The sequence below is a fragment of the Chamaea fasciata genome, unplaced genomic scaffold (genome assembly GCF_029207755.1).
Source record: "Chamaea fasciata isolate MVZ Bird 193981 ecotype frontalis unplaced genomic scaffold, bChaFas1.0.hap1 SCAF_6, whole genome shotgun sequence".
Lineage (NCBI taxonomy): Eukaryota > Metazoa > Chordata > Aves > Passeriformes > Sylviidae > Chamaea > Chamaea fasciata.
Window position 1 is genome coordinate 33,393,345 of NW_027094091.1, and position 27,603 is coordinate 33,420,947.

The window sequence follows — 27,603 nt, forward strand, 5'->3', positions numbered from 1 at the left end:
TCCACAGTTTTTTGAACACTTCCAGGGATGATGACTCCACTACTTCCCTGGGCAGTCTGTCCCAATACTTTACAGCCATTCCTTTGAAAAATTATCCTAATACCCAATCCATCCTCCCTGATGCAACTCAAGGACATTTTTTCTCATCCTGTCACTTGTTAACCTGGGAGAAGACACAGATCCCCACCACACTACAAGCTCACTTCAGGCATTCATAGAGAGTGATGAGAACTTCCCTGAGCCTCATTTTTGCCAGGTTAAACACAATTTAGGGCACCTGGTCTTACTGAATCTCATACAATTGACCTTGGCCCATTAATCCAGCCTGCCCAGATCCTTTTATCAAGTGCTTCTGCCACGCAGCCGATCAACACTCCCAACAGACTTAGTGTTGTCCGTGAAGAGGAATAACCTCTACTTCTTAGTTAAACATTCTCAATCAGCATAGTAATATCCATGGAAGAGGTCAATTCATGTGATACAATTTACTGTAAAACTGCAAGTTTTGAACAAAACCCCAAGTTACTAATTTTCAACATCTGCCTTTCTTTTGACTTATTTGAAAATTAATATCTCATTATTAAACTAAGTATAAAGAGTACTTTAAAGTAGTTTGTGCTGGTTAAATTTTGCTTTCATGAATTAAAGACAGCAAAAAGATGGCATCAGGATGGAACACTGGGGATTATTAAAAGAATTTGATTTTGACACAGAACATTATATTTTGAAGCAGCCTGGGTGCTACTTACATACAGAAGTCTGAGAAGAGTGGTAGTTTTGCATGAGCTCTATCAAGATTTTATGCATTTATTTATTTAACCAATAGAAGTACCAGAGAATCTAGTTCAAGTATTACACCCCTTGAATGTCACAATACAGGAAATGAAGAAGTACACAGACCATTTTATGCTAGAACTCTAAAATTATAGTGGTGGGTTTTTTTGTTTGTTTTTTTTTCCTTGCATTCTAGCTATTAAATATCTGATATTCCTGTCTCTATTTTAACAGCTGATGTTGAAATATGTCAGGAATTACATATGTCAGTAAATTGTATATCACTATAATTCTGATTATGAAAGTAGAAAAATTCCATGTAAAGACTGAGACATACATCTATGTTAGCAGTGTTTCCTTCTGCTAAAGTTTTAGAATAAGATAAGTACTTTCAAGAAGAAAAAATAACTCTATTATGTGTACGTATATCAATAAAATATTTCAGGTCAGAAAATGAAGAGCTGAATCCAACTTTAATGAAAACTAGAATTTTTAAGACTGTTTTACAGAATTGAAAGCTGTATCTGTACTTAGAGAGTTAAGGCTCAAAACACTGCAGTGTTTCAATCTGTCTCATTTATATTTTGTTTTAATTTTTGCTTTTCCTCACAGCTTGACTATACATCACAGCCCTCAACCAAGGAAGAAATTGGCACAGTGTACTATTTCAACCTAATGACTAGGTTGTACACGAGCAAGGTAGTGTTAAGAACAAATTACAGAACAAAATGCTGAAAATACAAAAAGGTCCCAATGATTTATATGATTTATTACACAGAGATCTTTAAGTTCAATTCCATACCATACATGCAGCTGAATTTCTCTGTGGCTAATTCATATGTACATCTCTATACTAAGAAAAATACTACGAGATTTCTATTAGCATTCTTAATTTAAAATGGTTTCTTGAACTTCTTTTTGTTTTTATATTTTACATATTAGCCATGAAAATGGATTCCTCATTTTAGTGAAATAAAATATGCATAGAAGCTTGATAATATTATGTCTTTCTTAACTCAACTCAATGAAAGGTAAGATGTGTTTACATATGTTGAATCAGGACAATTGTAATCCAGCACAGAATGAAAATTCCATATTTTGAAGAAAAAATAAATGGGATAAAACCCAAGAATTATTTGCATAAATACTTTAAATAATTCTTTTGAATAATTAGTGCTGACACAATAATTCAGATCCTTTACAACATGCTGTAGATATTGATGATGAAATTAGGAAAATCACTAAATTACTCAGCCAGCTACACATACAGCATGACCACTACTTCTTGGATGAAAAAGAACCCCAAACTGTATTTTCTAGTGTATTCAGAAGATGAGAATTTTCAAGCTATTTCCTGGGGTTTAATTTGTAAATATTATGGTGGTGGATCACACATCTTTAATGCACAATACATTTATACAGAAACACTTTCTATGACTTCATAGGCAGTTCAAAGAATAGAACTCACAGTATATTCAATGAGATCAGCTGTGAGTTCTTCTAGGCCAAGTACAAAACCACTTGTAACCAGGTGTTACCACACAGGGTATCAGATTCTTTCCCTCTTGTTGATAAAGTCAGATTGAAAAACTTTTTCCGATACCTAGGAACCTATTTAATACCTAGATGAACGTGCATCTAATAATTTTATATTAAATGATTATCAAAATTATCAGACAATTATTAAAAAATACTCTGTGTATCTAGCATGTGATACACACCTCCTAAGAGCAACATACACCAAAATAAATTTCAAATGCATGACATTCTCCTTTAAACAAAATCTTCCGACTGCTGTAATTCCATATAATATATCACATCTACCAGTTTTCTCTGGATTTCTAACTTGGCAAATTTACTCTTCTTACTATAGCCTGTGAGGTTTATGAGTACACACAGCTAGAGAGACAGCTATGAGATTAGCATCATAACCCATGAACAGCTACTCAGAAGTAGTTTCTTCTGAGCTGTACAGCTGCACTGAAATGGAACCAAACCGCATGTAACTCTTAAACTAACTTGCTTATTAAAATGAATACAGACAGAAATGAAACAGGTCTTATAAATTTTACCTCAAATTATATATACATATATATATATCTATCTATATATCTATATATCTATCTATCTATATATAAATGATTAGTAATACTCTCATTTGCTCTGACTGCAATTTACGATATGCATTCCAAAATATTACAGAATCCCAGAATGAACTAGCTTGGAAAAGACCTTTGAGATCACCAAGTTTAATGTATTGATGTTTCAGATTGGAAATACAAGCATATTTCTAACAGAAAATTATATTAATCACTAAATAAATGATTTGATTTAAAATTATTATCATGTAGAGGCAATGTGAAACATTGTTCAGAAAACTTTCCAAGTCCCAGGGATAAAATTAACTTCCACAAGTGATAAAGCATGGTATTAGATGTGTTCTCCTGACACAGTATCAAGTTTCAAAGACAGCACTATTAAAAAAAAAAAAATACAAGGATGGCTTTTTTACAGGTAGATGAGAAATGGTCCTTTTTAAGTTAAATCTGAATTTTAAGGGTAATTAAAAAATATTTAACATCCAAATCACATATTTATATATGGATACCAATAAAAAAATGCATGCATATGTATGTATGTAAAATGTCAATAATTCTTTTGAACATAGCTGTGTATTCAATATTCTGCACAAAGTTTGAGTGTTCCTTTTATAAATAGTTTGTCTTTGTGATAAATACTATGGGGCCTGTGCATCTGTATGGTAGTTTTGATTTACAGTTGAGGGATAGAGATTTTTTTTTTTTTTCCTTTAGATCAAAAACCACTTGGAGACTTCCAAGTCTATTCCAGGTCCCCAAAAGTTTCCCTTTGAAGCTTTTTTTTACCAGAGTATGGTTTACTAAACAAAACCTTTCACAGAAAGCCATTATTTAATTTCTTTTAATCCTGATTAGATGTGAACACAACCAAGGTGAAATACTTTGCAAAGTAACTGAACCAAAACAGTGTATGTGTGATTGGGCAAGAATTGGAGAATGGCAACAAAGAGAACTTTGTGGTTGATATCTATTAAAGTCCGCCAGAGAACAATGATTATTGATGAAGCCTTTCTGCTCCAGCTACACGAGGCATCAGGTTCAAAGGCTCTCCTCCTGCTGGGGGACTTCAACCATCTCAACACCTCTTGGAAAAGTAGCACAGATAGTTGTAGTGGAGAAGCAGCCCTGCTGAGGACTTGAGGTTTCTGGTGGATGAAAAGCTGTGCATGAGCCAGCAATGTGCACTTGCACTTTCAGAGAGCCAGTCATATCCTGGGCTGCATCAAAGGAGCATGAGCAGCTGGTTAAGGGAAGTAATTGTGCCCCTCTGCTCTGACCTCGTGTGACACCACATGGAATGCTGCATCCATCTCTGAACTACTCAATACACAAAATCAGATCCAGAGGAAGACCACAAAAATGATCCAGGAGAAGGAGCACTTCACCTAAGAGGACTGAGAGAACTGGTGCTGTTCGGCCTGGAGTAGTGAAGCCTCCAAGGAGATCTCATGGTAACCTTCCAGTATGCAAAGTGGGCTTATAGAAGAGCTGGAGAGAGAGCCCTTTTTACAGGGGCTTGTAATGAGAGGGACAAGGAGGAAATGACTTTAAACTGTAAAAGGGCAGATTTATATTCAATATTAGAAAGAAACTCTTTCCTGTGAGAGTGGTGAGACACTGGAACCAGTTACCCAGAAAGGTGCTAGATGCTCATCCCTAGAAGTGTTTAAGGCCAGATTGATGGGTTTTGAGCAACCAAATCTAGCTGAAATGTCCCTGCTTGTTTTAGGGGACTAGATGACTTTTACAAGTCCCTTCCATCCCAAACTACTTCTATGATTATATGATTTCATGAAGATTTTCAAGTTAGCTTTTATGGCGTCAGCCACTACTATAGGCTATTTCTAATTCAGATACCATATACACCCCATAACTTGAATGCATCAGACAGAAAATGTCTTCCAGAACTCATAAGCCTGGAAATTCTAGGTCTGTAGTCTGCTTGATGGCTATCTAGAAATTCATGTGTGATGTGGAGAAAGTAATCTAGCAAAAATTAATCCATTGCCTTTTCTAATAAAAATATTAGGGAATTTTAAATGTAGTTAGGGGGTCACACAACTCAAAACAACCAAAAACTTTATCTCACAAAAAACTAGACTGTGAATGAATTAGACCTATTTATAGAAAAACAGCAGTGAATTTGGAAGTGGATTCAGACACCTAGTGGAAGGAGGCATGGAGCTATCAATACATACTTGCCTGTTTCCATATTATTCCATAGGTATTCGTAATTGATGAAACACCATATTGTGCAAGACAGAGCTTTGATCTGATCTCAGTACTATAAGTTTTTCATGTGTTTATGCTGTACACCTCAGTTTTTTCTGTAGCAAAACTGCAAAGATATATCAGGGGAGACACAGTCCTACTGCTATCCTGACAGAATGCAAGTACATTTTTTACCAAACCACCCTGTATTTTCATCACAGCTGTATTTTCAGATGCAGCATTTGAAACATCAGATTTGTCCTAAAATGCATAGTCAGAATTCATTTTTTTCCACGACTTCAAAAATCAAATAATTCAATGAAAAATTTCCAGTTGCAAGAGAGGACAGGGATATGGTGAAAATCATACATTAACGTGTCATATCTCATTATATCATCTAAGGCATTTAATTGTAAACCAATCTGCCTCAGTATATTTTCACAACGTAAGACTTCATCAAGTATTATATCCAAAAGCTGACTGTTTAGTTTTGTTTAACATTAAGAGGAACATTGTGATTTATTAATCCTTGCTACTTTTCCCTCTACCTCAAAATATATTAATTATAAAAGATCATATTTGATTTCAAACTACCAGACTAAGCTCAATCTTAAACTGATATGTCACCTAAGGATACACAGTATTAAAGACTAACTAAAAGCAGCAGAAAATTATATTCCAATGTTACAGACCAGCTGCAATTCATTTACAAGTGTCCATGTCAAAAAAGCAAAAATACTGATGTATGTTCCACAGAAATAAAGAAATAATTTTGAAGAATATGCAGAGTGACAATAAACAACTTATATCACATGTAAACATTTTTGGCTTGATCATGGTCACATTACAAAAGATTTAAATCATTAAACCTATGTTTATTGCTTTTCATAAATGTTACTGTTTTCCTTAGGTCTTTTGAAAATAGCCATATCCACTACTTCAAATGAATTGTTTTTAAGTTTCTTAAAAATACTTGTTAGCTTGAAGATTACAGAAATATCTAAATATCTAATTGATGAAATAATTTCTTTAGTAATCATAAATGAATCAGAAATGACCCAGTACCTCATTAAAAATTTACTTTTGTTTTTTGTTATTTTTTATTCGGTATTACTATTGAACTTTCTCTCCCTGGAAAAGGGTATCACACGGCACTGACTCCTCACCTAATTTTTTTTTTAAGTCTTTTAAGTTTGCTTCTGATGTAAAGCTATTGATGTGCATCCTACAATCCTGTTGATAACCTATGTAGCACCTCATTAGGCCATACCATTTCTTGACTCCCAAGTAGAGTGACATAAAGAGGATATACTGTTGTACAGTGCCTCTGTGAATGAGACCTTTAGTGTGAAATAAAAAAAAAAATATTTTTCAAACTTGCAAAGTATTTGAAGGCACTGGTATGAATGAAAACACAAATGTACAACACCTTAAGGGATTGTGGATCAAAACCCTCTTGGGGTTAGCCCTGAAGTTCTATTACCAGTCATCTCTTTTAGTTGATCTTTTCAAATATTGGAAGAATTTTTTCAACTATCTAAAAAAATCCTGCCTTCAAAAGATCTGTAAAGACAATGTTATGTCTTCAAGTAATGAAAGAAGTTTGAAATGGTTTCATCTAACAGAATGGGTACATTTTTGTAACGTTTTATAAAAAAGTCTATAACACATTCCTGGTGAGAACTCTTATAATCCTTGCTATGTACCAGATTCATAAATATCAATGCTCACATTTATAGGGACAATGCCGTCGCAACATGTTTAGGTGAAACTTATTTTTAGATAAAAGTGCTTTAAAGCTAAAATAACAAAAAATAATCCGCTTTTCCTATAAATGTATATGTGGTTCTGAACAGTCTCAATGGCAGATATCTAAAGAATTTAATAAAATTCAGAATAGTTTCACAAGAAAAGAGGTGCCAGGGTGATTAACTTGTTTTGTTCATTTTGCACTGGGTATATATATAATGAAACCTTACTTGAAAATGTTTACTCAATCAATACCATCATTAGACTATACTTCCTGGGCAGCATGCAGAGTAAACTAATGCATACACAGTCTTCAGGTGTTGATTGGAAATCTTAGCTTAAAATGGAAACAACACAAACATTCTTACATCAAACTGCCCCCTTCATAATCCAGAAATAATGAATTCCAGAGGGACAGAGAAACACAGAAAATTTAGGATCCATTGAAAAATACAGGTTAAAAAGCAAAGAAATGGAAAAAAAAAATAGACAATACCAGAGTTATAAATTTTGGCTCTTTTATCAGGCTGCAACCATGAAGTTTCCCAAGCATTTTCTATATGTACAAATTTAAACTAGATTTTGCAGGACACTGTTTCCAAATAAATACTCAGGTTTATTGCTCCGGCTATAAGCTCAATATTCCTGAATGCTGGACAAATCCATAAACATGGCTTGCTGAAACTTTTAATGACATAGCAATTCAAAACCATTTTTCGTTTGGTGACAGAAGATGTTATTGATGACAAAGGTAATTTGATCCTTATCAAAGTATAACACTGAGAATGGAAGATTTTTGTCTTTCTTTGATAAGATAACCTCAATCTGCATAGAATTGGGTTTCTTCCTATGTTGCTATTACTGTTGTTATGCCAAACCCTGCAATTGGGTCACACCATCCCCATGCAGCCCTATGGATTAGGGGAGAGTGGTGGGAAAGTCATTCAGTAGAGAAAGATCTGGTGCTGCTGCTTGACTGCAGCTGACCCTGAGCCAGCAGTGTGTCCAAGTGGCCAAGAGAGCCAATGGTATCCTGGCTTGTATCAGAAGAAGTGGGGCCAGGAGGACCAGGGAAGTGATTCTTCTCCCGTACTCAGCCCTGGTGAGTGTGTTAAAAATAGAACACACCTCAACTGCTGTGTCCAGTTCTGGGCCCCTAAGTCAGGAAGGCCATTGAGGTGCTGGAGCTGCTCCAGAGAAGGGAAACAAGGTTGTTTTATGGTCTGGAGCACAAGGGTTATCAGGAGTGGGTGAGGGAGATGGGGTTGTTTAGCCTGGAGAAAAGGAGGCTTGCATGAGACCTTATGCTCTCTACAATTACCTGAAAGAAGACTGGAGTGATGTGGGTGTCAGTCTTTTCTACCAGGTAACAAGACGACAGGATGAGAGGAAATGGTCTCAATTTGCATCGGGGGGATTAGAACAGATATAAGGAAAAAAATTTCTTCATTGAAAGGGTGGTTAAGCATTGGGAGAGTGCGTCAAGGCAAGTGATAGGATCACCATTGCTGCAAGCCTTCAAAATACTGTAGAGTTGGAAACTCAGTTTAATGGTCAACATGGCAGTGCTGAGATAACTTTGGACTTGATGATATTAACAGCTTTTTCAACCCAAACAATTTTACAGTTCCGTGTAGCTGTCAGGAGAAAATTTCATACTATCTTGATCTTTCATTTTGCTCTGGTTGAAAATAAAGAAATTTGTTTTAATAAACACATTCATGACTCCAGCCCATTGTCATTCTCCAGAGACTGAGTTTATGCATGTGTTTTTGAGATATTGACCATAGTCCTATTACATTTAAAGTTCGATTTGCTAATTGCTTAATAGATGACTATATTTCTTTGTTTAACAGACAGGAAGATTAAAGAGTGTCAGAAAGTTAAGAAGAAAAAAAGTCATACTGTAACCTTTATTTCTGACAGTTTTCAAACAGCAACTATTCTGAACGTTCAAAATTAGTCCTATTAACACACTTTAAAGACAGAGTTGAAGCACACAAAAAGTATGGTAACCCTTCTAAAAATCTTGAAATTTGAAAATTCTAAACCACATTCCTATTGCTGAAAATATGTCAATGTGATCTTTGTTAGCTCATGAAATTTACAGAGAAAACCACTGTGTGCCTGGAAATCTGTACCTAAGGTTCTCATCTTATTTTAGGATACAGAAAAACAGTCAAATCCTAGCTTTGTGGGCAGAATAGTAATGCCTTTTCTATGACTCAACAAAGAAGTTAAAGTCAAATATGTTTTGCATTAAGTAGTTTTTATCTACAGTCCGAATATTTCATGTGAAATGCAATGCTCCCAGTGAAAACAAAAGGTTTGCTAAGTTTTAATCTGATTACTTCTTGGTCTTAACCTTTATGCTTTTGTGTCTTCATCTCCAATAACTGCATGAAATGTTTTAGTTTGTCTAACTCTTCTATTTCAAATGAGATATCTATCCAGCATTTTAGTACTGATCTATGTATCATGAAAATTTGCATCTTTTTGCTGTTGTTTAATATAGGGAAAATATCTGTATAACATCTGTAGCTACTGGGAAGTTTTTCAATTTTCTTCTTTGGATATGACAGAATCTAATTTTCAAATGCAGACTGTGCCATGACTAACAATGGCTTTTAACACTTAACCATTATAGCATTAGCATTACTGTAATGAATATCTAAGAAATGAAAATTTTCTTCTTTACTATCTGAATGGTAGGGCTTTGCCTTTTTAGACATTTCATCTCCACTTCAGGGTCCATGTTGCTGTGTCAGCTGTCACAATGGCATCTGAAAATACTCCTCGTACAGCAGAACTCAAGATTTTATTCTATTTTTAACACATATTTCTCACATGAACACAGAAAATTCTGAATTGAGGCTCACCCAGATTTCTACATCAGCCAGTGGATATTAATTGATGCATATAGAATTCTTCCCTGGTATGCCTTTCAAGCTTCTGCCAATCCCTAACACATAAACTCCCAAGATGGAAATTGGACTAATTCCTTTATAATGTCACCTATAGTTCTGGCCTCCATGACATCATCAGGCAACGTGTAACAATTTAATAATGTCAAAGCATTTTAACCAGAGATGCTATATTTTTTGGCTTAAATTTTCGTTTGTTTCATTACCTGTCTGCCCCCTTTGAAAAAATGCATATAAAGAAGTACAGAGTGTGGACTTGTTTACTAAAAAGGTACGCTCATGTTGCGCATGGCATAATTTACACTAACCTCATGCATGTCCTTTCCCTCTTCTAGCCTTACCCTTGCATGGTTTCTGTCATGGATGACCTATGGGATGGAAATTTAAAACAAAAAAATTCAACAGAATTAAAAATCATTAGAAGTGGTCTAACTCTACTGGAATTCAGAAAGAACATAGATGAGGAAGTGTATCACCCATGTCTGTGCTGCAGCTGAACAGCACTGCCACCACTCTGAGGCTTTACTCTGAATAGGACTGAGTGTGTGTGTTCCTGAAAAGTGGTAAAAAGCACTAACATTATACCCCCAATGACCAATACAAGCTTTTTCCCACTGCTATGCTGGCTCTGACAGTGAACATGGCTAAAGAACAAATCTTCATTTCTTCAAGATAATATTTGTAAGTGTTCTTTAATATACAGAGAAATAATGACCACACTGGCTCCTTTAAGTTGCAGAATAAGCACCATATATAGTGCACACAGCTACAAAAATATATTTCCTTGTTGTGTAAACAGTATGCAAAGAAAATGAAAACTCTAAATGCTGACCCGCTAACCACAACAAGCTGGTATAAGATCACTCTCTGGACTGAAAAAAGAAGCCTAGAAATAAACTGAGTAGCCAAAGATATTTGGATAGGAACTTCTCCAGAAAAGAGCATCCCTACTCTTTTGGAGAAACTTAATTAAAATGAGCACAGATAACAAATCCTGTCTATTTACAGTTGTCTGTAGCAGTCTACAGAATCTCCTCTGATGAGGCAGGCTCCAATATGCCTCATGTCTCACAAAGCGATTTCTCATTTAATTTTCTATCTTTTGCTTTCATTTCAGTGCTTGATGTATAAAAAGTAGAGAAATTGGCCAGCACCCTTCTAAGGGAGAAGTGTTTTCTTGTGATCTCTTCTTTTTACAAAGAGCACACAGTGATCATTGCTCCTTGTAGTCTGTCACTATGGGGAATTATCTAGCTCCACCAGCATTCTTTAACCAAACTTAAAAAAGCTGGTTGCCTCAACCTCACTTCCCAAGTCATCTCCCCAAAGCTCCTCACCTGTCTTACAGAATGCGTGAAAAGTTTGAGACCACCTTTTTCACTCCTTTTGAGATAAATATTATGCCCTCAGCCTAAAGCTGGCATCACTGGTATTTTAAAATCTTGCATGAAATGCAGCATTAAGATGTGGATGGGATTTCTGTGAAGCCCTGCTTTAAAACTGCCTCCCCTTGGAGATCCTTCCAAGAAGCAAAAATAACTGCAAATTGGAGGCAAAATCAGCATCTTCCTGTATCATCACTTTCTTTATATGGACTCTTTCTTTAGCCACTTCTGAAAAAGAACAGTACTGCCCAGGAAGAACCATTGCAATTTCTTTATGTTGCCTCTCACTCAGAATATTAAAGTCAGACATATTTCATCACTTCATAAATTGTCAACGACTTAGGTTTTCTTCCTCATGACCTTATACTTCCCTTTATGCTGTCTTGTATCATCTCCTTCTCTCTTATCTCACCAGATTTGACAAAGTTCTCTCCCTCTTAATTCAGTAACAGTTCTTCCACTTAAAATGAATGAAACTCTAAAACCCCACAAAAACAGGAAGCAAAAATTATGAACCGATCGACTCCTTTCTCACAAATCTTTAGTTAAAATTTCAGAACAAATGCATCTTGTACAATGTCATAATACTTCTGGTTTGAGGTGGTGGCAAGTCTTACCAGTACCACCAGATTTTCTGGTGGTTTGGTGTTTTTTGAAGCACTTTTTCTAACATTTCTTCTCACCCAAGTATTCAAGCTAAAGGAAGAATGCTTATTTAGATGTGTATCAAAAAAGAGGCACATTTGCTTCAGTTTAGGTAATCTCAAGCTAAATTATTCAGTCTACATTCAATTGCTGTTTTGATATTAATATTTTTAAGTTAATTCTATCTGATACACAAAAACAACACATGCAGGTTACATATCTATCAATTTTCAATCTTGTATCGTGAAATTCTATTTTAGAATAAATTAGTGTGAAGGTTTATATTTTCACTGCTTTTGCAATATGCTTTTCAAATTGTATCTGTTTTGCAAGAGATCTACAGAAACAGACAACATTTGTCACGCTTTTTTTCTTTTTATCACTTGACATGCATTCACAGGGATTCCAGAAGTAGTAATGTACTAGTGATCATGAGTATACCTAGAAGTGGTGCTTAAAGATATGGTTTAAAGGTGAATTTGGCAGTGCTGGGTTAATGGCTGGGCTCGATATGATCATTAAGTTCTTTGCCAATCTAAAAACTTCCCTAATTCTATAATTTTATTGGAGGTATTACCTTAACAGCAGGTTTTCATTTTGTCAGGGAATACATAAAACTTTTAATTCATTTGAAAGAAAAGGTTCTAGCCTGTCTCTTCTAACCTCAATAATAATAATAACAAAAGATTATTTCTATATATTCAAATCAACATTTACAATTATTATTTTCAATATTAAAATATAAAACATATTTCTTGGGTTTTAAAGAATTTTGACTTAAGTTTCTTTGTTATACTGAATTCACATATGTAGAGTAATATGTAGAGAGTGATTCTTTTCCTTGGGGAAAAGTTTTGCATATTAATTTGTTGAAATAATTTCAATTCCAAAAATCCTAGGATAATTACAAATTTTTCCTAGTACCCTGCTGTATGTTATTTCCTTTTTATCTGCATAGTGTGAAAATGGAATTGTTTCAATATTTTTTTCACATACAAAATCTTTCTGTTTTTGAAAGTAAAAACCTAAATACCCCTAAATTCCTCTACTTCCAGGATCTTTGGCCAAAACCTCTGCCCATCCTACCAAAGGTAACAAGAATAATCATATCATGCTGTGCATCAATACATGGTTCCAAGGCTTTCGGAAATACCACTTTACTTAATCAGTGTGTAAAATTATTGTATCCCTTCAAAAGCTCTTTGTTTCACTACAATATTTTACACTAGGACTACAGATTCTAAAATCTGTTGAAAATGAACCTTGTATTGAAAGCTACAGAAAGTAGCTGTGCAATTTAAAACTACTTCTCTCATAAGATTAACAAACATCCCTTAAGGGAAAAAATATAGAAAAAATACAGGATCATCAAAAGATCTGATAGGTTTGATACTGATAGGTTTGAAAACTTATCAGAAATTCATGGAATGAAGCCTCCAAAATATAACCTTCAGCTTGGGAAATCCCTGAGCTGTGGACTGCCACATGCCAGAAAGTTTCATTTTATGCTTGATCTGTTCTTATTTTTCCTAGTCATTTTTGACTGGCCACTATTAGAGACACCGTATCAGACCAGGAGGCTCTTTGATCAAACTGAAAACAGCCATTTTCTTTTGTGTAAAAAAAACATTTTGAGAAGATTAAAAAAATATTAATTTTGCATCTATTATAAACCCCATCAATTAACATTAAAAATTACTGGAATAAAATGATATACCCTAATTTCCCTCTAATTGTTTCTTCAGTAAACAGCAATTTTTAACTATGAGGCTTATTGTTCTATTTCCTGTGATGTTAACAGAAATCTCATCTATTACCAGGGGTCAGGAATAGAGGGTACCAGTAAAGTCAGAACAAAAGGCTATTTGTTTATGTTTTACCACTAGGAGTAAATCCAAAAGCGAACAGTATTGCCTTACTGTGACTGTTGATAGATTGCACTTCAAAAATCAGCTGGGCAAGCAAAGCTTTTCAAGACAGAATTAATATTATTAGTATCTTAAAAGTTTCACTTTTTCTTCTAGAGCCAGATTTAGCTCCTTGGTTTTTGAAGCATTAGATGGATGGAAGTATATTTTAGGAAGGTGTCACTTCACTGCTAACTCCAACAGTCCCTTCTCCCTCTCCTCAAACAGATACATTTGTAAGGACAGGACTAATTCCTAACAATTTTTGCAGCATTTAATGTGAAGTTTCAGGCTGTGAAATGGTTCACTTGAAAATGAAGTTTAATATGTGTACATTCTAAAATCTAAACTGACTCATAAAAACAATTAAACATTGTCTTCTCTGAGTTGGAAAACAACATTCACTGCATTAGTTTTATTTATTTGGTACCTTTCAATTCCCATTCTCAACTTTTAAAGCAGTGTCTCAAATCTAATGACATCATAGTGAAAAAATAGAGGACATCTATACTGACTTTCAGATCAGTTTGCTGTATTCAAGTCTGTTACTAACATATCTGATGTGTTAATGGATTAGAAGAGGAGACAAAAATATAGCCAATTTTGTTTTTGCTTGCCATTTTTAAGTGACTTTAAAAATCTGAGTATAAGCTAGCTGAGCTGCAAGGGAAAACATCAATTTCTTTCCTTTGAAATATCTTCTGACTAATCTTCCAGTCAGAAACTATTTTACAAATAAACCAATAAACTCTTTTCAGTGTATCTGTAATGTTAGCAATATCTGAGAAAGAAGATTTTGTGGATTTTTCTTCATAGTGCTTATAAAACATATTAATAGTTAATAATTTTGGTTTTGGAAGGGGGGCACACTGAAGGCTGGAAGCTCAGAGAGCAGACTGAGAAACAAAGCAGCCTTTAAAATTGCCCAACTGTTCTCCTGCGATTAGCAATTTTCTCAGACTGGCCACTTTCACATCACTTTAAGAACTCTGTGCAGTTGTCCTACTTAATCCTACTGATCTGCATTGTCAAATATGGGAAAACAATAGACTGCATTCATGAATGCAATGTTTCAGGCGTGACCCTGACCATCTATGGTGTTCTTCCCCGCTCCCACTGGCAGGAAATGGTTCAGAATAGTAGTCCGTTCCCTCACTGTCTGAGAAGAAAAGTTGGTATTCATCACACACCCCTCATGATTCCTAACCAAATACAGTCATGGCAGCAGAATTTCCTGATACTCATTCAGCAATATCACTATATAGCTTGCTTTGTGAGAAGTGATTTTATGAAACTATTCCAAATACCTCTTTGGTAAGATAGTTTGTTGCACTACCACCAGTAGTGCAGTTGCATTTACACGGGCAAGGAACCCAAACTGACACCGTTCACACCCTAAGAAATTATGTAAATCCTTCTACAAAAACCATCAATGAAGTTTTCATTAGGTCACCTACCAAGGGTAATACTTGAACTCTGAATATCCACGCAAGAAATTAGGACAAAGGATTCTTCCAACAGTAACAAAGAATCCTTTCATTAAGCTTCAAGATGGGACTGCAATGCAGGGTCTACTTTCCTAATAAGTTAACAGAGGGTTAATAAAACCACACCATCACCCATTAAAACTGCAAAACAGTCCCAGCTTGATGCTGCAATTTTTAAAAATTTTATCCCTTTTATACCCATACCTTTCTTTGGAAATCTAACTCGTTTTATGTGTTGGAAGCCTTGCTAACACAAACCTTCCAATGAAGGGAAATGCAGCCATAAATTTATTCCCAGCAACAGGATAGTCAGCTTGCTTTTTGGCAGCAAAATAAAAACAACAAAAGAGAAATATCCAGATTTCAAGTTGCTAAAAATATTTTAAGTACTGTCTTCGTCTTTAAACAAAGATGCTTAATTCTGGAAGTCATACTTGTACAGCATTTTCTCCACATTGTTTTGCAATATTACAGCTATTAAAAATATAAAGGCTTAAAGAATTACTGCTGATCTTGTGGCATGACAGAAATCATAAAAAAAGGCCTCTAAAATGTATCTAGTATTATCATAAAGACAAGCAAGTGTTCATATATGGGGAGAATGAGAGTGATGCCACAGAAAGATGAGATAGACAAAAATATAAATGAAGTGTTGGGAATTGTAACATTTGAAAGATAAAATGAAAACCTTTAAATAATGATAAAATAAAAGTAGGTGAGACTAGCAAAATTGGTCTCAAGATGACAATAATATATAACAATTAAAGTGCAGAGATACCAGGTAATATGAAGAAAAACCCCCCAAGAACTCCACATTTCATAATACTAATGTAAAACAAAATCGGTTTGCTCAGTTTTTTAATGCCTAATACTACCTTACAACAATGACAATCATTATGTGTAAGAAATACTGTGCTACTAAAATACAATTACATAATTATAAAAAAAAAGGTCTTGCAAAATAAGTATTTTTTTATCATTAGATATGACAAAGTGCAGACAACCCTGTAATTTTCATTTGTATCAATATTATAACACTAGAAAAATAAACTTAGCAGCGTACTGGGAATTGCTGGAATCTCTTAGCACAGTATGTGTCAGGCTTGCATACATGCTGCAGTGGTGGTGAATACCTACTTTCTAAGTACAATGTGCTCTGCATGTGTAAAAGTACCAGCAAACACTCCGAGGAACACCACAGTGAATGTGCAGAGATCTGCCATGCTGAGAATACGCTTAGACCCCAGTGTTACCTAAGCAGGGCTGGCTGACAAGAACTGTATATATGCAAACATCGTTAAATATGCATAATTTGGATGTGCAAGTACTTCTAACCACTTGCAAATATTCAGCACACTAAGTATTTTATACATGCAGTATTGTTAGTGACTTGTGTCTGCTATACAGCAACACACTGCTACATGCTTGAATTTTCATATGTGAGGCGGCCTGCTAAGTTCCACCGAGTTACTTACAGGAATTATGCTTAAAAAATTAAAAATGGAACATATATCCCTGTGATTTGTTGAATCAATCATGATGCTTTGAGGCAAATTTTATACTGTGTGCTGCACTCTAGTCACTTCTACAATTAACATATCAATGTACCTGTTGCTTCAAACTCATGTTCTTAAAGTTCTAGTTTCTACAGGAACTTGCATTCTACCAATACAAATTATTCCCCCTAAAATTCAGTCTAGAAATAGATTAATGCTATAAAACTCTTACTCAGAGAGAGACTTACTCAGGTATCAGTTTAAGGATTTGAATGCCTCTTTTAACTTAGCAAAAGAAAAACAACTGATTTCTTAACGGGTTCTGATGTGAGAAGATTTGAATCAATTCTTGCATTCCACAGAAAGACTGGTAAAAAAAAAAGAGTAAAAAGAAAAAAAAAATCAAGCAAATATACCATAGAAGGACAAAACATGAACTCAAAGGAAAGTATAAAAATCTTTAAGAAATTGTAAATTATTAACAAATATTAAGACTTTGTTTACTTAGTGTGTATTTTAACCGTCTTTGCTTTAATAAATCAGCCTTCAGCTAAGATGATCTGAGATATTTCAGAGGGTGTGAAAACTGCTCAAATCAAAATTAATTGCTTTTCCAATTTTCTTAAAATTCAGGTTTTGATGACTAGTGGATAACAAACATAAAAGCAGTCAGAGGAATTTAAAGATCTCAAAAAACTGAACTCTTGCAGGTTTAATCTACTGTTTGTTTTAGAAGTTACGATATAATTTCTAAAAATTCAAATGTCTTTTATGATAGTGTTTTGCATTAGGTAGCATACTGTCAATATCTACTTTAAAATGAAAGGAATATTTCAAGGCTCACAATCCTGGAAACCCTTAAATAAGCATTCAACATACACCCAAGGCATATATTGGAATGCATAGACCTGCTCATATCCTAACATTTTGCATGCACTTAAGCATTTCCTAGAAGAGTGGTTTGGACTTTCAAATCTTTCATTTCTTCAATGTAAATTCCAGTTCAGAGAGAAGTGTTTGTAAACTGAACTAGCTTTGCATTATTCTTAGGAAAAAACCCCAAACCCTAACAACTATAATAGACAAAATGCAGCCCTCAGATTTGAGCTCCTTAAAAAAAAAAAAAAAATCATGAAACAGCATTAAAATAGAGACAAAGTAAAGAAATGAAGCACTGTCTTAATCAGGTTGGCAACTGGAAAAAAACCCCAAACCCTCAAAAACCCCATGAACATAGTAACCAAATCCTGTTCACTTAAAACTGGATTTCTAGCAATATGTGCTCAAGTAGTACAGTGATAAAACTGAAAGTAAACATACAAAATAGGTTCTTGCTTGTAAGTAAAAAAGCAAAAAGCTTCAGAGTATTTATTTTGCAAATGATATCTAATTAGAGACACCATCTCAGTAGTTTCAATGAATTTTCTTTTTCTCAAGTATCTCTCTCAAATTTTACTATGTAATTGCAATCTTTCAAAGAAAGAAGACTCATTCAGAGAAATTGAGAAGCTTGGAAGTCTTTACCCTGGTACTCATATGATTTTGCCAATAAACAGTGGCTCTACAAGCACTGTTTATTGGCAAGTAAATCTACAAGATTTACAAGCAAGATAGGTATTACATATATTACACATCTGCATGTCTTATGAATTTTAATTCTGTTATTTTTGGGAAATTAAATATCTTTTTAAACTGAATGCTATCCGGGTACATCCAAAAAGTGAACACAGTCTGAAGGTATCAATGAACATTCCTGACTTCTAATATAAAGGAATGGTTTGTGGAGTGGTGTTACAGAGAGTAGAGCACGAATCTAACACCATCAAGTAAATTGTGACTCTGGTAAACAGTTTTCATTTAAAATACTGAAAGTCTGATTTTTATTGGGCTCTAAGAGTACACATTCCTTCTAGAAATATTTTCCTTGTATGAAGCACAGAGTAACAGTTAATGCACAATGCCAATGTGACTTTATAGGGCATTTGGTGGCAAACATCAAAGAAGGTAGCATACCACTGTAGTTGTTCCAATATGATCTCTACATAGTTCTTAGGTTTATTAAAAAAAATTGCCTCAGGTAATTCCTTCCAACATCTGCAGACACTTTTAATCTTTTATCAAATCTCTTTCCAACTGATACAATTAAAATATCAATCACTCAGATATGTTATCCAAAAATGTACACTTGTACAAAGCAAACCATTCTAGATGCTACATAATCTAGCTTTGAAAGAGTATATAAATTCTAATGGTCCAAACAAGCATGTCATGTATGGAGGCAAATTTAACAAGCTTCTTTATACCTCCGTCTTTGAATTTATTCCAGTGTGCTGGTTTTAACCCCAGCAAGGATATTGAACTACAAATGAGCTATTCTCCTTCCTCCACCCCTTTGGGTAAGGGAAGGACAATAAATGAGGGACTGTGAACTGAAATAACAATTTACTAAAAGCACAATAACAACATCAGTATCAACAGCAAATGTACACAGAACAGATAGTGTTTTACCAGTGCCTGGCATTTCCGGCTGAAACCACGCCCTCAGTGATGATGTGAGTATTGCAGAATAACACTGTGGTCACACCCACACCACACTAAAAACTCCCACCTCTTTCATGATCTGGAACTAGATCATCCAGAATAATTCAACTTCGGAAACTATCCCAATATACAGAGTAACCCATGAGGCACTTACGGACGCTCAGTAATGTAGGACTTAGGTACAGTTTTAGCATTACCAAAATGGCATAAAATTAATCTTTCAGTCATACTTTGTTATAAACTGATCCCATATGTAAAACCCCAACACCAACATAAGAAGCTAGATAAGTGAAATAACATAAATAAATATCCTTTATCCTAAAGAGAAACCATTAATTTGCGAGAGGACTGAATTCACTTTTCCACATGATAAGCACATTGAGTGAAAAGAATGTAATATCTCCTAACCTGTTCCACCTAGAAATTAGATTATGCTATACAAACATTTTATTCTATTACATAATTTTCTCTCAAAGAAAAGCAGAATGCCCCCCCAAATATGCAGACTCTATCAACAGTGTACCTCACAATGGCAAATTTAGACCACATCAATAGCTCTGATGTGCTGACAATTACTTTCAGACAGTTTATTTCCTAATCAGTCCATTACAGAACTACTTATGGACTCACTCATGTGTAAAAGAGACAAAAATCTGTGTTCTGGTTGGAAGTCTGAAAGTTTAATATTGCTCATTTTATTAGATGGGTCATTATTCCATTGACACAGCTAATCAGAAAAACATAACAGGTTTCATAACATATCACTAAAAATACAACTCCTAATGAAAAAAAATCCAGTTAAACAAGGAATAGACACAGATAATGATTTCTCTAAAAATATGACTTTCAATTTCACTTTTAAAGTATAAAAAGCTAAAAGAATCCTAGTGTGCATTATTTATGGAACATTTATTTGTAGGGAAGTGCATGATGAAAAATACTGACACAGATGAAACTACCAGTGATTCATAAACAAAGATATTTGTTTACTGTGGATATTTGGCATAGTTATGTTGGTAGGAGTGTTTAATGAGGCAAAAAAGAGAACTTATATTGCATTCTACTAATTAAGAATGAAAGTATAGATGTAGTAATTTCTATTAAAGATAAAATAGGTAAACTTTTAAAGCTCCTAAAAGAAGAAATGATTGTGTACAGGATAGGCTGAAGAAGATAAGGAGAAATAAACAGAATAGTTTTTGCAAACAGAATACAATGGCTTGTACTTCATGTCTTCTCAGTTCTGACATTGTTATTTATAGCATAGCTGAAAAAAAAATGCAGGAATATTCAATGCGATTTGAATTTTGAGACCTTAGTGCATGGATTTAGTAAAGATTCACTTCACAAAAATGAAGAACACAACTCCATTCTAGACCAACACTATACTAAGTTTGGATTAGTTCTATTAGCTACCTGAGGGAATGTTGGAGAGGTAAGAGCCAAAGGCACCACTATCAAAGAAAGAAATTCCAGCTGCTGTTTCATCTTCATGTGAGATGTAGAAATGTAGAATATTCTCTTCTTTTTTTTTTTTTTTTTTTTTTTTTTTTTTTTTTTTTTTTTTTTTTTTTTTCCCCCTCTGGTGAAAGGAAGATAAGTGTCTACATATTTAGGCATTCAGAGGAAACTGCAAAATTAAAAATTTGTTATTACTGTATTTGAAGTGGAGTACTCCTGTTATATGTAAGGTTAAAATTTCATACCCTCAGCCAAACAGCCTCAGTTGATTTGTGTAAGCACTCAGTACGTGTTCTCCATGAAATTTATTGGCCCTGATCAACTTCTGTAACTCCATACATGAAGAGAGACCTCTGTGGCATCAACTCTACTTCCAGATGCAAAGTGGGAGTAAAGTATCCCTAGGACATCTATGCACCCTTTTAGAAAAGTGAAAACTGATTAAGGCAAGCAATCAGCAAATACGCTCTTGTCAGTTCCATTCAGCAATATCTTTCACTGTTATTTAGCCAGCAAAACTTCCAACACTACTTGTTAGGACAGCTTTAGGGTAGGAAAGTTTCTGACTGCATTGCTACATTTGAATTGTGCTATTAAGGAACTGTCAAAAGAACACAAAAGGGTGTCTTGTGTAAACAACTGCAAGGCTTTGGGTAAGTGCTATATACATACGACTTTTAGGTTTCTCCATTTTCTTTAAATATATTATCTTAATAAAATATTTGCAGAGTAAAATTATTAAAAAAATTAGAAAATTCTTCACAATATATCTGTCTTTTTTAGAAAGAGAGTGAAACATGTAAGTTTATAATACATAATTGATCAAAGATCTGAAATAAATTAATAAGTTTGGCACTCATCCTGAAGACATCTTGACCTGCTCACTGATTCAAGTAAGCAATCTCTTACATTCAGTGACACTAAGCCTTCTCAAAAGGTACATACATATTCATCTTGGTTGTGCATTTGCAAAATGATAGAAATATACTGTTTCAAATGAGCAATAGTTTGTCTAATATAAATATTTGTCAATACTGGTTCTGGAATTATGACCACAGAAATATTTAATCCTTTCCATTCTTTGTGCTACATGGCAGTGGAGACTGATTGAAGTGTCTCTTGTTAAACCCGAGCGCTGTAAAAAGTATCCCTGTGCATTGATAAGATCATCTCCTAATATAACTAATTGGAGCTGCAGAGAAAAAAATCTCTAACTTCAGCTTCCCTGCTTTTACAATCAAACTTCAGTCACCCCATTTAATGCTTCTGCCAAGCTCTCACATCTATGGAGACATACAGCCTCACTGCGTTCCTCAGCCCAGCGTCAATGCAAGCTGTCAATAAAAGATAGGTTTGCCAGCTGTAAAATACAGTAAAAGAGCTTCTCATCTAGCTCTCTCCACAGACCAAAATCCTTTCCTGGGGAACTCATAAAATCTTGTGGAAAGTTATAAAACTCTTAATATACCACAGGGGAAAAATCTCCTACAGACAGAAGGATTGGCAAAATGACCTTATAAGTTTTCACAATCTATAATTCCTATGACACTTCTTTTTGAAGTCAAATGCAAACTACTTCATTTTCTGCTGTTGTTTTGGAGTTTGCTTACTTGAAGTAAACAGAGAAATCAAGTAATAACTAAAAGCCCTTTTCCAGTTCTACAGTGAATATCTTTTTGCAGGTCATGTGAATTACAGTGTATTGTCTATATTTCATACCACACAACAAACACATGTACACACAGATGCCCACAATATGAAATTTCCTTAATCTGTAACTTATCAACAGAAAAAGATGAGCAGGTTGTTAGGAAATATGTTATTTTGCATCTTCAAGACAGTTTTAATTTCGTTGAGTTTAAGAAGCTCTGCACTTACTCACCTCCTTTTAGCAATGCAGAATACCTATTCAACTGTCTAAAAATAATAAAGATGAAATATTACACTTGTACTTTACAAATAAACAAGGAAAAAGACAAGTTAAAAAAACAGCTTTCAAAAACTTTGGTTTTCTAAAGGAAGAAAGAAGAGTATCATGGAGATTATCATGGACACTAATAGGTAGGTTTCTTCCATATGGGCAAGAAAACCAATTCTAAAATCTAGCCTGAATATGAACAAGAATTAATTTGCTTTTCATTGATAAGTAGTGTGTGAAAACAAATAAATACTAATTTTTCAAACAAACGTTTTCATAAATAAGCAATACAGTGTCCTTATTCCAGACTTTTGGGGGAAAAAATTTCTAGGGTAAATGCTCACAAGATCTAATTGTTCAAAAAGGATGAAAAAAAGCTAAATCCACCTTCTCTATTTAATGCACAAAATAATACTGTAAAGAAGGAGTATAAGAACACTAAATATAAAGAAAATAGTTATAGACCACATAAATGTATACAAGTATCTGAAGGGAAGTTGTCAAGAGGATGGAGCCAGGCTCTGCTTGGTGGTGCTGAGCAGTAGAACAAGAGGCAATGGGCAGAAGCTGATGCACTGGAAGTTTCACCTGAACAGGAGGAAGAACTTCTCCACTGTGCAGTAGTGATCAAGCACTGGAAAAGATTGACCAGAGAGGCTGAGGAGTTATCATCACCTGAGATTTTCAAGAACTATCTGGGCACAATCTTGTGCCATGTGCTCTGGGATGACCCTGCTTGAGCAGGGAGATTGGACCACATGATTCACAGTGGTTCCTTCGAGTCTCCTCCATTCTGTGATTATAAACAGGCCACTAATATGCTGATGTTGGAAATTAGAAAACCTCTGAACACTTGAGTAACCTATTCTTGTTACAGCCTTCTAGTCATAGTCAGTGTTGTTTCACTCTACTTCACCCCCAAGGGATGTATTAGCAAGAACCTCAGTTACCCCACCTCTGTGATCAGTAGTACCAATGATAAAAATACAAAAGATAAAAAAAAGAAAGGTTCACATGGTGTCAGAGTAGAAAAAGAGCCTTTGAAAATTATTTGCTAAAATATATTTTGTCCTTTCTGTATTTTTCTTAATCCATAATTATTCTTTAATGCACATGTATAAAAAAGAATATTGCTAATGGAAGATGCACATGTATAAAAAGAAATCATTAATTTCTTTAAAACTTCTTTCTTATTTTCACTTAAAAAAAATCCAACATAATAAGCTTTCGACCATAACTTAGAAACTATATTTGAATGCCAGGTTAAATTTAGATAACACAGCAAACCGTAACTATCACATGGTATGGAACAGTGCTATGTAAATAGGATGTATTCTATGCAAAGATCTAAATCAAAATATAGGCATATGAAAAAAAATGGGCATATGCTCTGTGGACATATGAAAGAGAGGTCGATCATTGAAAAAGCCATTTAGAGAGCTCTGACATGTGGAATCAATAGGATCTGTGACAAATGAGGGGAAACACTTCTCTAACTATGCATAGTAGTAAAAACCCCCATGCATTCAGCTAGGCATTTATCAGCCAGCAGTGTTAACTCCTTAACAATACTTTTCTTGAAAAGAACATTCCATTTTAACCAAGTACTTTGGAAAGCTGAATTTCAAAACAATATCTAGAACGAAAGAGTTCCCTGCAAGTCAGTTTTGTTTTAATCACCAAGACATAGGATGTAAAAGTGAATACTGTATGTATTCCAGGTTACAGAGAAATCCAAAGGACAAGTTTCACAGGTATAAGGAGCTGTCCACACTATTTAGATCTGAAATCTGGCAATAAACTGAATTTAAATTTCAAAATGCTATGAAATATTCAGGTGGATTTATATTTCATAAAGATTTATATAGTCATTGTGCTGCCTCTGGCAGCGGCCGGTGATGTGCCTGGAGTAGAGCAGCATAAAAACACAGCATACAAAGCAAAATTTCATTGCCCTACCCTCCATGGGAAATGGCAACCTACATATTAGGAATTTCCTCTGAGCCAGAAATAATATCTTTACATTTACTACTCAGAGAAATATTCTACTATTCTTAATTGTATTTTGCAGCATTAAAGGCATCACCAAAAGACAGCAGAATTTGAATTCTTCTGATGAGCTACCTGCATTAGTTGCACAGAGCTCTTGGTAATTCTTTGCTTTGCTTTGATGAACATTTGTCAAACAGCAGGTTTCCTTTAAAAAAGCTTACATATAATTCATTCCAATTTTTCAAAACTGGTAAAATCCAAAAATATAAGACACAGACAGTAAAAATATTCCCAAAAATAGGATTTGAAATACACTTAATGTTATTAAGGGGCAAGCAGAACTAACTAGAATCAACACTCTAAGAACCATGCTATGAGCATTTTCTGTGCATCCACATAAGGGGAAAAAAAAAAAAGAATATGCCCAGCCATGAAGGTGAACAAAACTATCCTGCTATTCTTAATTGCTACTTCATCTCACCACTTTTCAGCAAGGTAGAAGATATTTTTCCAGTAGCAGCATGTGGTTCTATGACAGACTCCACAGGCAGTTATGCTGTGAGCTTTGGAGACTCCTTTATATTGGGATGGTGCTCAAACAGCATTTTTTCCTTTTTTCAGACACTGAATTATCAGGATCTTGTTTATATAGATACTTATATGTACACACACATATATGGAAAAATAAAGAGAGCTGTATATTGTTCTCATGCACTGCACAAGTCTTGTTTTCATTTTGCTACGTAACAACTACTATGCCAGCATAGGAAATTATATTTTAATATGATTTAAAAAAATGAAGATAATGGATTCTTTCGATGCACTTCAGGTTTTGCCTTTTTTCTTTCCATGTTTTTGTAATCGTACCTAAATTTTAGTTTCAAAATCAGTGAGTCTATAAACATAGACATATGGATCTTTTTAAGACGAGACATAGAAGAAATTGAAAGCGCAAATGATCAGCAGCCACTTCTCATTCCTAGTTTAAAATTGTAATAAAAACATAGGTCATTTCCCTGAATATGGAGTCAGAGTCATAAATATTTGGACAGCTATCTGCTGTACAAATATCTGTTACAGTTCTCAAATGGTTGTGGTGCAAAAAAATTACATTCTACAAATCACAACAGTACATTATTCAATGAAATAAAGAAATCAAATGCTAAAGCTGTGAAAACAGAATTATCCCAATTTTCTTTAGCTATAGATATGTAGGCTAGATCATTTACACAGAAGAGTGAATATCTGCAAAGTCAGTCCTTCATTTCAGTTGGGAAAGAGGGAAACAATTTAAGAATTTATATGTTAAAAGTTTCTGTACAGCTTAAAAATGCAAGCAATATTGTTCTTCTCTTGCAAATATATAAAGAAAAAAAATTAAACCAATAACCCCCCCCAAAAATAAATATAAAAACATCCCACCACTCTCAGTCAAACTGAGACCTCCCTGAAGATACTGATTTTTAATGGGAATGCCAACACTGTACATAGTACTGCGAGCAGATATTGTTTTTATGTAATTTATCATCTCTGCTCCTCTTTTCCATTTCCAAATTGAGCCCAAGAGGCCCAAGATCAGTCTGTTGATCAAGTTTCTTGTCAACTAGTATTTTCAACTTAGTGTAGATTTTCAGACTGACAATATAATTTTGTGGCTCCTGTGTTTTCTTACTTCTGTTTTAATTTATCACTTGAAGGAAGTGCACTTGGTGGATATTTATCAATTCTCTACAACCCTGGAGGGCTACAAAATACAATTTCCATGTTTGCTGTTGATGGTCTAAATAGACTACACGTGCAAAAGCAAGAATGGTCTTCTCAAGCTAGTGGGTAAGCTGTCCATAAAACAGTGTCTCTAGGGGCTGGATTAGAAGAATAAACAAAATAGATTTTATTTCAGTGGATTTAGATTTCTAAAAGATACAGTGCAAGAAACTTGAGAAGTCTAATAATATTACTTGTAGAAATATTCAGTGTCTAGATGTCTGCAAAATATTTTGCTACATGCTATATCTACTTGACAATATTCCATAGTTTTATTCCTTTTTAAGACACGCTCTTCTTTAAAAATTCTTACAACTGCTTAAAAAAAAAAAAGTTCAACCAAATAGAAAAAAATACTGTTCCTGTAGGATTTTGCTATGAAACTTTTAACTACTAAAAATGTGACATGACATATTCCCATGTTTCCACAAATATTTGACAGAATGTACTATTCAACCTAAATTTAGAATAAGCTTCTGTTTTTTACTGAAGACATTCACTCACTCATTTTGATGTCTTAATTTGGACTAATTTAAAAAAAATACATAAAAGAAATTAAAGCTTGAATTGTAGCTAAATTCTTCATTTCTTTAGATTGACATTATCAATGTTAGAATGGAAGCATTTCTGTTTCATTCTTGAAGTAACTTTTCTGCTTCATCTCTACTTTTCAGTGATTCAAAATTGCTGGAAAATGTGGCCAGACATCAGATAACTCTAGACAGAACAGGAACAGTGAAATATTCTGTAAAGATTACACTGGTTCCCTCCATGCCTTTACCTCAAAGTTGAAAATCAAATAATCAATATAAAGTCTTCAACTTTTTATCTTATCTCAGATCTATCTTCAACAACATTGTGACCCAAAGTCATGGGAATAGAACTAGTTCAATATTGACCCAGATGGAAGAATGACATTTTCTGAATCATGAAGATTAATTTTTGTACCAGCTAATTTTCTGGGAAACTCCTTTTAGACATATCCTGTTAGATACTTGCAGTTGTGATCAACCATCATAAGACATCACCAACAGCATATGCTGATTTAAAAAATAAAAAAGTTTTGCCCTTCAGGATTTTTTTTATATTCTGTTCTGCACTGCCTTTGGCATAGGAGCATCAGTGAGTACACAGCAACACCCTTGCCTGCATACAAATAAAGAAACAAAGACTTCAGAAGTGCTGGGATCCAAAGATCTTCCAAAGGGTAGAAAAATAACCTGGATTCTCGTCATTGACAGCAGCTATGC

The 27,603-nt window shown here is 34.4% G+C and overlaps 1 long non-coding RNA gene across 1 annotated transcript in view; it reads right to left on the reverse strand.

The window, feature by feature from the left end:
* The window catches only part of LOC136291155 (uncharacterized), a 196,390-nt gene that overhangs the window by 22,957 nt on the left and 145,830 nt on the right, over positions 1-27,603 (reverse strand). The window lies entirely within an intron of this gene.